An 11,400-nucleotide genomic window follows, 5' to 3' on the forward strand; every position below is an offset into this window, starting at 1 on the left:
TAAGCAGAACCCCCACACATAGTAATATTAAATTAGTAACTTTGAAGCAATTGAGGGTGTCATAATCCAGATTTCCTTCAGATAGGATAGGAGCTCTCAAAATGAAGTCTATTCCTGGCACATCAGACAAGAAACTAAGTGCTTGCGCCCAGTTCAACATTTGCAGGGACATGACCTCCATGTGGTCCTCCTCCGTGACTGTTGTACATGGATGAACCACCAGTCCGACCTCCCCTTCCCCGGGAGTTGTAGTAGTTTCTTGGATAGTATCCAGGCTCATAATACTGGCTCCGCCCATTTTGGTAACCACCACCCCCACCTCGGCCACGACCACCACGACCATTTGGATAGCCTCTCCGGCCCCGACGCCGCCGCCGCCGCCACCACCACGACTTCCACCTCTCTGGTTCGGGTAAACCCTCCGTGGAACGTATTGTTGATCCTTTGGTTCTGGATCTCCTTGGTTCTGTTCTTCCACATCTGATTCCAGTTTCTGCTGCTCCTGCGGGGCAGAGCCAATGTCCCCTGATGGGTTTAGCACGTCTGCCTCATCCTGAGAAGCAAAAAGCAAGACATATAAATTTGTGAAGATATACTTTAACAGAAGGCAAAATGCATTCTAATGTTTTTCATAAGTACCATCTTTGAGGTTCATCAACAGGAGTAGACTGATGATTAGGGTGGACTTCAGTTGCTTGAAAATCTTGTTGCTCATCCTCCTGTCACAACAAACCTCAGATCCAGCACTAGTTGTGATAACCACTAAATAACATCTCAAACAAAATAAAACTTATATTACAAGAGATACAGCCTGCAATAGATAGTTAGTTTGTTTAATCACTAACAATCATAGCATGTAAAATTAACTGATCATTGAAAACACATCAATGACATATCCAAAGAAAAACAAGAAAAGATTCCTTGAGATAGCTGGAACACATTAAAATTTTTAGGTGATTTTTCACATCTTCTATGATTAAGCAAAAAGCAGACAGCAGCAAAACTTGAACCAATCAAAGAGAGACAAAAATTACATCAAGATTCATCTACAGACATTAAAGTTCAGGAATTCAAATATATTTGAACAATGACAATGGTATATACAAGTGTTCTACAACATTTAGAACCTATCCAGACTACTGAAAAAAATAATTGGTGGAAAAACCCAAAGTGCATCAACCCTGGGAGAAGGGTTAGCGACCACAAAGAAGAAACTCACACATCCCAATAAATCCCTGATTGTAGTATCCCAAAGAAATAGGAATTATGGATCCCTTTTTTTGAAAGTTGATTTGCAGTAATACTAATCTCTTAAGATCATGCATTCCTAATTGGCCCAGCAATTAAAACTCTTGCTCTCCCCACTGCTCATCTTTCTCCCAAGGTTGCCTATATTAGGTTAATTCTATGAACAACTCAAGCCAAAGATGCCCTAAAAATGCAGCATAATTGACACAACTTATGCCCTGCTTTGGCATGGAATGGAAAACTGGATTGGTAAAATGCCAACTCTCTCTTGTCTTGAAGAGTCAAACATAGAGAGTTTAACTAGCTAGTTGTACATAATCAAATTAATCATACAAGGTAAATGGACCAACACCAAAATTCTTTTAGTTGATTAACGAGAAGCCATCAAAAGTATGAAAGCAATATAACTTTATCCAGTGAAAGGATCAACAATTTCCAGGATGCTATTTGAAAAGTGAGCCTAGCAGTAAGGTGATGAACTAAGCTTGGACTGTGGACACACAATCCAGTAAAATAATTTTTTTGATATTGAGAGCTATTTTTCCGAAAAATAAGATAGAAGCAACATGGCGACACAGATTCACCATCAAAATCAACCAAAGCATCTTGTAAGGTACATGCATCACGAATGAAAAAAGAAATTTTCAATTTTTAGGAAAAATCAACATGGCATTGACTCTAAAATTAAGGAGGTATACCATACGGCAGTTAAGACTTCTGTGCACTGAGCCTGATCATACAAGGTTGTACAAGGGCACCTTTGTTTGTTAGATAGGTACCTACATGCCCAACTTCTAGTCATAAATTAGTGCATAACATAGGATCTCCGCCATCCTTCACTCATGATACATTCATTCCAAAAGTGACCTTGGATGCATCCATCAAAACGTAAAAGCCTTGAAACTCCATAATAGAGGAAAGAGGCTGACTCAAAATATTAAAGCTCCAATTAGAAGAGGTTGACTATACTGAATGAAACTTCCTAATGTTTGTGCATCTCTGTACATAAAAATGATATATGTTAGATTTCAAACATATTTCAGTGGATCTAGTGGTTCATCAACCAAAGCAAATCAATTTGAGGGCGTACATAACACAATAGAACTTAGGTAAGTAAATATCAAATCAATTTGAGGGCATACATAACACTATGGAACTTGGGTAAGTAAATACCATGCATCTATCCTTTGTTTCTCCCTATTTCATGCACAACATTCAACGAGATATAATTGGCTCATTTAATTCTGGTGGTGACTACTACTACACTACTGAATTCTCAAAAGAACCTGGCTGTCCACCTTTAGTGAAAACGTTAAGGATACACCTCAATCACCCTAATCCATCTCCACTGCAAGATGTTTTTACATTAATGCCTTCCCATTTTTTTTCCTTGTGCTTAAATAACGACTATAGAAGCAGCAACAACCATTATCAGTGGAAAATACAACACGACTTATCCCAAGGTAATTGTCATATTTTCAATTTATCTATCATAATACTGTTTCATACACATTGTGTTCATGCTACACTCTTGGAGCCCATAATCTGAGAAACAACCACCTTATTACATTACTGAATATTTTAATTTTAAAGTGTTTGGCACAGCCTTCTAAACATACTTAACAGATTTATTTTCGACGATCTTAAATCTGTAAAATTCAATTAGTTTGTTGTACAATCAATCAAGACATTTGTCAGAATCATAAATATTAACCCATTCTATGTTAAACTGATGACAATAGACATCATTCCACATGAAAGGCATAACTATTCTATGCATCATCCTTGATGTGATCATTCATTGCTTTTCTGTATGAAAATTGTCAAAAGCCAAGGAAAGATTTACCAGTAACTGCAAATAACAAGATATTCACATTGAACAAACTTTTTCAATTCCATTACAATATATGGAAGCTAAATATGAGGTATGTATGAGTATGATTACTTCAATTGTTTCAACTAGATTGAATCAAAATCACAAGATGATACTCTGAAAAGTCAACAAAATCCTTATTCAACAATGCATGAGAAGTTCAAGAAATAATGTTGGCTATATCAGATAAATCTGAGCACGTTATTGTAAACAGAGTGATTAAGTTGCAAGGAACAACAAATTTGTAAATCAATGTCTTCATGAATTTATGAAGGCAGATATGTACAAACACAAACATATATCACCAAAGACTGAAAAACCAAAAGCAACCCAAAGATGCCAATTTGTGGAACAAAACCTAAAAGATGGTTATCAATACCATGACCGCTGGTTGAATTTCCCAAGCATTTTATAAGAAATCACCCTGAGCCCTAACATGATATAAGAGCAAAAAGGACAATACAAGTAACATATTCATTCAGTCCACTTCATTTCAGCTGAAAGGCTAATTCCCAAAAGATAAAGAATGAAAACAAATACATTGATGATAAAGTTGTAAACCATAAAAATTACATAACCATGGACAGTATAGTGTTATCAATATTACAAAATGGAACAAGATCAAAGCTTTATTTATGTTAACATTTGAAGCAGGAAGGAGAAAAAAATGTTGTAATGGACCGTATGATTTGAGAAACCAGATTAGATGCAGGAATTACATCAGGATTTAACCTTACAATTGCAAAACCAAGTTCAGCAAAATTAATTAGAAACATGCAAAGTCACCATTTTTTAAACTTTAAAACACCTTCAAGTTCATGAACCCACCACAATGTCATATTTCACTCATAACCAATCTATACTTAGTATTACCAACATTGAACTATGCTATGAAAAATGGGTAAAACCTTCCATTCAGTTGTAACTCAACCGAATAACATATTCACAAACACATTCTGTTTTTCCTGATCGTCAATTGAGTTGCACCAATTAGCACTGCTAGATGCCTTTGACAATATGAGCATTTCCAAATTCCTATGAAAAGTTACAATTTTTGAACATACATAAAATTGCCGCAAAATCCTTTAGGACCATGACTAGACTAAGGAGGGAAGTACAAGTAGGGCATCTTCGTTTTTATCACTCCTTACATTAGATAGCTATGTATGAGCGCTAAAACAAACCGCATTTGTGGATCAAACTTGGTTGCAAGTACATTCAATGTCCTCAAGAAGTTTAGCTGTATAGAATAAGATAACTCCCTTACAGGGTATTTTCAATGAAGAAAATAAATGGATCAGAAAAATGGGGCAACGAAAGGAAGAGAGCTTTGACGTAAAAAGCGACGGTACTCTGCCATCTTATGATTGGACATCACTAACTCTAGATCGAAAAAGGGACAAGTACAGGGAACCTATAAATAACTGGAAAATTAAAAGCAAGGAATTTAAGTATGACTTATGCAATAAAGAGTTCACCTTGTGCTGATGATGTGTCGGGGAACCTTCAGTTTGGGCAGACGGCGAGGTGGTCTCAGAAATCTGCACCTGGCTAGTCGTGCTGTACTTCCCCACCGCCGCAGCCACATCTACCGGAGCTTTCATCTCCGGTGTCGTGGTGAAGTAGTCCGACGCCATAATCTTGTTCAGCTTCTCCCTCAACCCAGCATCTGCAAACCAATCCAAAAGTCAACAACCAAGAAATCAATCCAAAAAATCAATTAACAAAATAACGAGTCATTGAGAAGCCAATGGCAGATAGATACAGGTAACGGAGACTCCCGAATGGATGGGCTGGTCGGACTTCTGAAGCCAGAACTTGGCGTGCTGAACGCATTCCTGGAGCGCGTTCTTGTGAGAGACCCCGGAGTAGGTCGGCCTGGACGTCACGAGCGACCCGAGCACGGAGATCGCGTCGAGGTCCCGTTCCCCGAGCAAATCGGTGGCGTCGTCGGTCACATAATCATACGTCAAGCAGCAGTCCCGCTCGTGCGTCCGAGTGAGCATCATGCCGGTGAACTCGCTCTGTGGCCTGATATCGAAGAGGCAGCCAAAGTAGAGCAAGGCAAGGAGGTCCTCGATGGCCTTGCCGTTGGACTCGGCGGCGACGGCCAGGGGCGGGGGAGGGGAGGGGTAGGGGAGGGGTCCTGGGGTGGCGGAGAGGGGCAGCGGGAGAGCTCTTCGTGGAGGGCGGCGGCGAGGGGCGAGCGGAGCTTCTCGAGCTCATCAATGAGGGCGGTGACGGCGGGTTTGGAGCGGAGGAGATCCTCCTGCTCCTTGTTGAGGGGTTTTCCCTGGGCCAGGCTCTCCTCCGTCTGAAGGATGCGGTTGTGCTTCTTCCGCAGCGCCCGGAGCCGCTTGCTTATCAGGCTCAGCACCGGACCGTCCGCCACCTCCGCCGCCCCTGCCGCCACCAAGCCCGATGCCATGTGAGCACCCCTGTCTCTCTCTCTCTCTCTCTCTCTTCTCTTCTTCTATAGCTGGTGGGATGGGATGGCCTCTGGGAGAAGAGAAAAGAGTTTAAAGGGAGAGCCGGGGGGAAGGGAGAGAAATAAAGGGCGAGGAGGCGTGGGGATCTGCCGATTTGGAGCGGCGGGATAGGGGTTCCGAGGGGAGGGGAGGAGAAGGGATTGCGGGTACTAAGTAGGGGTCGGAGAAGTGGAGAAGCGCTACGAAAAGGCTTGGATTTGAGATTCGTGCATGATGTAGCTGGAGCGATCAGAGATGTAGCGGGCACGAGAGACTTTTGGGAGCCGTATGATGGTGCTCACGAGGTCGCACCGCTTTGATGCGGACAGAGCTTTTCGGCTCTTTTTACGGTGGTAGGCTACTTGGTGGCTAAGATGAGGGGTCCTTTCTTTTGGTTGAGGAACTCCATCTGATATGAGTCGGATTCTGCCCATAAATCGATTGACCTGTTTGGGAGGTTTGAGTAATTTTGATTCCCTACGACAAAACAGTGGGATTGGTACTTGGGCAAGGGGTTTTCATTTGCCGGCCATGTCTCTCCATAAAACTGGGAGCTATTCTATTGTTGTTTAGTTCTGTGCTGGTTATTCTGAAACTCATGAATCATGACTAGGTAGTCAAGATGATAGAACCAGGAAACAGCATAATGAATATTGCTTGGGTAAAGAAGTCAAAATAGTTTGTGTTGGATATAATATATAAAGACTTGCAGATTGAGGAGTCTTTGTGATTCTGTTCTGTGGCTTTCGTTTTGCAAGGGTATTAGTTTTGTTGATTTTTTTTTTTTTTTTTGGAGTCCCCTATCTAAAATTTTGCTGTATTTTTGGATGATTTTTTTTTTCCTTTGTCAGTATCCGTGTCTTTTGTATAAGCTAGCTGAATCTGAATCTCAAATCAATCATCTACTCCTATAATTATTGTTTTTCTTATGTGTAACTTTTTATTTATTTTAATAAATATGGTGACTAATGTTTTTTTAGGGAAGTGGAGACTAATGGAAGCCATTAGTCATCAACATTTTATTAAAATGAATATATATATATATATATATATATATATATATATATATATATATATATATAATATTAAAAAAAGGTGGAACTCCGTCGTCGATCTCCCCATCAACATTGGCGGTCCCGGGTTTGTCTAGATCGACCAAAATGCTATTGGCATAGTTCTTCCGTTCCATTTCATCGAGCAAAAAGGGTTTCCAGCAAATGCTTATGAGTCTTAGCAAAATGCTATTTCGATGATCGTCTTGCGCCTCCCAAACTCCACCGGCATTTCTTCCATGCGCATCCAAACGGTGGCATGCTTTGCACCAGAAAATAAAAACAACGGCCCTTGCCAAATAAAAATAAAAAATAAAAAAAATTCTTTATGCACCGCGCGCAAAGCAACGGCGTGCTTGCACAAAGAATTTCTCAAAAAAATGAAAACAACGGCGTGTTTAATGGGCTTTTTGGAATTGGAAGCCTTTAAATTTGATTTCCAGGGCTGTAGAAATTCTTTGCACATCACAAATAGTGCAAAATTACATGCATCGTCCGTGATAATTGACTCACACAAAAAGTTGAAAGAATAAAATATTTTTTTTTGTACATCACATTTCGACTCCGTCCGTGAGCCTACCACCACAGGCAGTCGCGGTGCACGAAAAATTTCTCTCCAGGACTGAAGCACCAGCAGCTTAGACTCTCATAATCCATGGCCCTTGGGTCATGACTTGTGAACAGTCTTCCTCCGGTTGAAATAGGATGACGTAATTATTGGCTGCCAGGTGATAACACTTAACAAAGTCCCCCGGGGAGCTTCCATCTATTTGAAAGGCTCTTGCTGAGAAATACTTATCTTGACCAGCTTTGCGGTCCGCGGTCTTCCTAGCTGGGGATAGCTTCATTTTGCGCAAGCTCCCAGAACTTTACAAACAAGGAGTTCATCACTTTCTTAAAATGTTGTTTACCAAGTCGTTCCTCCCCGTCATCAGTAATTTGGCAAGGGCTAGAGCTTGGGCGTAAGCTTTTAATTACATACACCCAGGGAACAATCTCTACCGAGAGTCCTTCGTTACCCATGGCAGTATCGCTCTTTTATTGCCCGTGTTCACGGTGCCAATGGAATCACCTCGGGTGCTAGCTTTTCACAGCTCGCCTTACAAGAGCCACTAATAAAGCAGTCCCTCGTCTCTTAAAAAATTAATTTAAAAATTTAAAACTTTTCTACCATTAAAATTATCGAAATATGATTTTTTTTTACTTTCTAATATTTGATATATATTTTTTATCGATGCATATTATATGATCATATAATATATATTGAATAAATTAATCATTAAGTAAGTTAATATACACTTTGAAATAAATCAATACATAGTTTCTAAAATATAAAATTTATCGACACGCAGTATATGATCAAACGATACACACTTAAGAAATTAGTTATCTAGCAATCTAATATATATTTTCGGATAAATTAATGCATAATTTTTAAAAATTATATTCATATCTTGCACGCCCCCGACCCGAGATTTTGAATCGAGGGTCATGGCAACCGCCGCATACTCATAGAAACTCTTCCCATAAGCATGCAAGGCATCTTATCATACTATCCTAAAACAATAGCAAAATAATTAGTCAATAATTTAAATCCAAAATATAACGATCTAAATTTCTTCTTTAATATCTTAATAAATTCAACAATGATTCATAGGTCTTACACCAAATTCAATAAGACTTTCAACCTAAAATAAAAGTATAAGGATTCTGCTTCTGATCACTCTTCCATTCATATCTTGTATCATCTTAATTCCTCAACATCTGTAAAAACAGTAAAATAGAAGGTAATGAGCTAGACAGCCCAGTAAGCAATGATCACTTCTCAACAGATTTCATCAGGCATATAAGTAAATAATCATTTATAGAAAATAAGCATATAGAGTTCATCAATTCGAAATCAATTTCAATTATGTAACATAATTCATGCCAAATTCATTTCTTTTCCGAAAATTCAAGTTTTTTCGGGATTTCAATTTCTTTTGTTCTTCAATTTCTTTTCGTCAACCATGAGCTATGACCACATTTTCCCTGTAGCAGGGTCATAATACCGTGTATCTGCTTGCGGTAGGCTGCGAATCATCTGGCAGCCATGTCCTTTGGAACCGCTGGTCTCTCTGACGGTTTGTCGCTGGTCTCTCTGGCGACATGTAGCTGGTCTCGCTGGCGACATAAACCCTCAGGACAATCAATTGCCAACGTATATGCCCCCATTGGCAAAGTCCTTTACATAGTCAGGTTGTCAATTCATAATGTTTCTTATATCATAATTTTTCATAAATCATATTTTATATTCTAATTTCGATAATAAAACATATAATCATGTAGTATCGAAATCAATCAATGTAATGCATCATGAAATCAATATGTTTAATCATGCTTCATCATAACATTTCAAATAAGATATTTTCATAACAAAATATCATTCATTCAATTCATGCATTATTTTACAAATCATGTCAGAAAAATACATTATAATTTGTCGATAAATCTAAAAAAAATGAAACATTACTTACCTCGAACACATTCCAATAAATCCACATAATTCTATACATTTTCTTCCAAAAATTCTATTCGTAGATCATATCGCGATATCCCATGATCAAACATCCACAATCCTATACAGAATCAATTTCAATAATTAGAAAGAATACGAATACCATATTTCAACGGTTTAGATTGGGTCCGATCATCTAATTTCATCTAATCAAAATCTAATTAGGACCTAAACGATCCAAAGTTTGACTATCAGATCAAATCGGATTCGAAGTGATAGGACCGAGGTTTCTTCATCGATTTCATAAAATCAAGTGGAGAGAGAAAATCAGAGGAGAGAGAATTCATGAGGTACAATTCGAATTGATCAAGTGACACAATCCAACATTACGATTGATCCAATATCTCGATTGGTGAAATCAACATGATCAAATCAAGTCATGGCTAGATCGAAATCATGGATAATCAAATCTAAAGATTCATGGTCTGATTAAGGTGGGTGCCAGTACGCTGTCTGACAATCATGGATCAGGATTCTTCATTAGAATCAGATCAGACTTATTAAAAAAATTTTTTCATTCACTAACCTTTTTTAGAGAGAGAATCAATCAAGAGAGAGAATATTTTAGAGAGAGAAAATTCTAGAGAGAGAAAACTCATCTTGAATTCTTCAGACAATATGATTCAACAAATTCTGATCGATCAGATCAAATCATGCTAAGATTATCATGTGGATAATTCAATAAGATCATGAGAAATAGAATCTTAAAATATCGGATCTGATCAAAGTGGATGTCGGTGTATCGTCCGACGATCACAAATCAAAAAATCCATCACGAAGATCATTTAAATTCATCATCATTCTTCTCAAAATTCTAGAAATCTTAGGAAAGAGAAATAATCTAGAGAGAGGATCCTAGAGAGATAAAGTAGAGAGAGAAAGTCCAATTTTAGAGAGAGAAAATACTAATTCAAGCTGAAGAGAGAGAGGAAAGAGAGAGAAACTCTCTTTCTCATATTTTATTATTTATATCATTATTTATTAATTAATTTAATGATTTTTTTTTCTTTTCTCTCTCTCTTTTTTTCTTTTTTTTTCTTCACGGAAGAGAGAAGAAAATCCTATTTATTATTATTATATTATTATCATTTTATTTTTCTTCTTTCTTCTTCTTCTTTTTTTCTTTTTTCTTTTCTTTTTTTCTTTTTCTTTTCTTTTCCTTCTTCTTCTTTACTTTTTCTTTTTTCTTTTCCTTCTTCTTCTTCTTTTTCTTTTCTTCTTCCCGTGGACTTGTTTTGGGCTGAAACAGGGGACCGTGAGGTCCCCTCATTGGTGTTCCGACCGGCGACACGGTCGGCGTGAGGCGGCCATCGGCAGGAGGGGAGCAACCCAACGATGAGAAGAGGGCCAAAATCGATGGTCGGCGGCGACCATCGACGTCGGAAATCAAAGAAAAACGAGCAAAATATAGAGGTTCTTCCGCAACAAAATCCGGCGACTCCAGTCGCCAGCGAGCATGCACACTGTATGGAAAGGAAGGGGGAGAAGAGAGGAAGGGGAGGAGGCTTACCTCCGACGCCGGCGAGGCTTTTCTAGCGAGCAATTGGACGGCACAGGGACGGATCTTCCACGAGAATTTTTCGGCGATTGCCGCCGACTGAGCTTGTGATCTTTGATGGAAGGAGAGAGGAGGGATCTCCTAGAGATCCTTAAATAGAACCGGAGGGAGCTCATCTCCGACTCCGATTGGGAGCCGGCGAGAGGAGGAAGAAGACTCCCTTCGGGAGTCTTCTCCCCTTTTTTTCTATTTTTTTTTTTTCGTTTGGATTCTTACATGGGTTGGGCCATCACATATCTAATGTACACTATATGGTCTGGTCATATACATTTATTTAACTTTTTGATAAATACTGCAAGCTTTTTTTTATGTACATTTAAAGATAATCCAATACATATCTTCAGGTAAAAAACATAGTCAGCAAAGTGTGTATTGATTTATTTAGAAGTATATATTAGATCGTTATTAAGTGTGCATTGAAGAAGCTTGTGGTATGTATGAAAAAATCGACGAGTATGTATCAGATCATATATAATATTTTTAAAAATTATATATCAATTTGTTTGGATATATACATTAGATTGCTAGATGACTGGTTTGCTATGTGTGTATCATATAATCGTATACTATGTATTGGTAAACTCTATATTTTAGAAACTATGTATTGATTTACTTAGAGATGTATATTGGATCAATGTTAGACA

General features: G+C 38.5%; 1 non-coding gene across 1 annotated transcript; it reads right to left on the minus strand.

Annotated features, from left to right (window-relative positions):
* LOC105046420 (uncharacterized) lies at nt 1-5,734 on the minus strand. Its single transcript, XR_012142236.1, has 4 exons — nt 4,887-5,734; nt 4,600-4,790; nt 647-719; nt 1-561 (listed from the first exon to the last, which is right to left on the minus strand). It is a non-coding gene; the product is annotated as an uncharacterized protein (transcript).
* Between the last annotated feature and the right edge of the window lie 5,666 nt (nt 5,735-11,400).

This window comes from Elaeis guineensis, chromosome 6, assembly GCF_000442705.2.
Source record: "Elaeis guineensis isolate ETL-2024a chromosome 6, EG11, whole genome shotgun sequence".
NCBI lineage: Eukaryota > Viridiplantae > Streptophyta > Magnoliopsida > Arecales > Arecaceae > Elaeis > Elaeis guineensis.